Here is a 1835-nt window from a genome sequence, read left to right as displayed (position 1 = left end):
GGCCACAGCCTGATATTCTTACTCAGAGAGTCATAGAAATGTAAGTGAAGTGAGGGGTGGAGGACACCCAAGCACTAACATCCAACCCAAATTTTGGAATTCCCCAGGGATAGGCCCTCAAAGTGATGTCTAGTCTTGTGGGATTCACTGTTTCCAGTTCTGTAACAACACTCCCACCTTAATCAAAATCTTGGCAGCCAGGGAACCCACCAAAATGAAACCAAAGCCATGTGGTAGGTGTTTTATGTCTTGTGGGATTCACTGTTTCCAGTTCTGTAACAACACTCCCACCTTAACCAAAATCTTGGCAGCCAGGGAACCCACCAAAATGAAACCAAAGCCATGTGGTAGGTGTTTTAAAACTGAAGCTGCCCAAAACAGATAGACCCAGAAAAAAATAATGAATTCTGTTCCATCCATGGGGGATGGCTCTGAGTTACAAAGCAAAATGAGCTACATCCAAGTCAAAAGCCAGACAGAACCAGGGCTGCCTCAGGAGTAGTTTAAAGGACACGGAAAAGTGTCGTAGCAGAGAATAACCCTTCTTTCCTCTGCTTAGCTGGAGTTCCACTTCATTCAGACAGCCATAGACAATCCAGCAGCTGGACATTTCTTGGGTTAAACCCAGGACTCTCCAAAAGCAAATGACCAACAATTTAAAGATGGGTGCTGTGGGTTAAATGCGTCCTCCTATGGTTCATGTGTTGGAGACTTGATCTCCATTATAACAGTGTTAAGAGGGTGGGAAACCCTATTATGGTAATTGGAAGGTGGGGCCTTTAGGAGGTGATCAGATTGTGGAGATTCCTCATGAATAGCTTGATCCATTGAAGGTTTACTGGGTGGCCATGGGTGTGGTTCTGATAGATTTATAAGGAAAGCAAGTGAGCAGTTTAGCTCTCTTGCTCAGCCTATAGTTGGCATGTGACACCCTGGTCGCCAGGAGACCCTGTACAGAGTCCTACTAAGAAGGCCCTCATCAAATGTGCCCCTTGGATTGTGGACTTCCCCACCTCCAAACTATAAAAAATAAATTTTGTTTTCTTATTAATTACCTGGTTTCAGGTATTCTGTTATAAGCAACAGAAGTAGACTAATACAATGGGAAAATAAAGAAAAGATGGGAGGGAGTGGGAAGAGAATCTACAATTCTAAAGAGACTTAAGAAACAAACCAACCAATTGTAACATAGGATCTCATTTGTACCTTGATTCAAACAAACTATTAAAAAAATTGAGAGACCTTAAGGGAAAAGTGAATAACTGGATATTTGATATTAAAGAACTAGTCTTTTGTGTGATAATGGATGGCATTTGGTTACGTATCTATTTTACATGATTCTACTTCATTTAAATAATATGAAATATTTATGCATAAAATGATGCCTGGGATTTGCTCTGAAATAATCCAGTGGAGATGGAGGCATAGAGGAAACAAGATGGCCAGGAGCTGAGAGTTCTTGAAGCTGGGTGATAAATCCATGGGGCTTCAAATGCTAGTCTCTCTACGGTTGTGCATCTTTTATTTTCCATAATAAAAACTAAAATAAAAATAAAGTAAGTGCCTCTGGAGGGTGGGGCAGTCAGGTATTCACACTTCAGCCTGAACTCAATCAAGACTCCCTTCTCCTCACCATCCGTGGGAGGAACTGTGCCTGTCTTGGTGAGTTCAGGTATTCCGTGTTGAGGGAAAGCCTTCTTTCTTTAAAACCTTTGCTGTCGGCCAGCCCGGTGGCGCACTGCTACAGTGCACCGCTTGGGAAGCGCGGCAGCGCTCCCGCGGAGGGTTCGGATCCCACATACAGACCGGCTGCTCACTGGCTGAGTGAGGTGCGG

The sequence above is a fragment of the Galeopterus variegatus genome, unplaced genomic scaffold (assembly GCF_000696425.1).
Source record: "Galeopterus variegatus unplaced genomic scaffold, G_variegatus-3.0.2 Scaffold822, whole genome shotgun sequence".
Taxonomy (NCBI): Eukaryota; Metazoa; Chordata; class Mammalia; order Dermoptera; family Cynocephalidae; genus Galeopterus; species Galeopterus variegatus.
The sequence above is the reverse complement of the archived record's forward strand: the minus strand, read 5'-3'. Positions refer to the sequence as shown.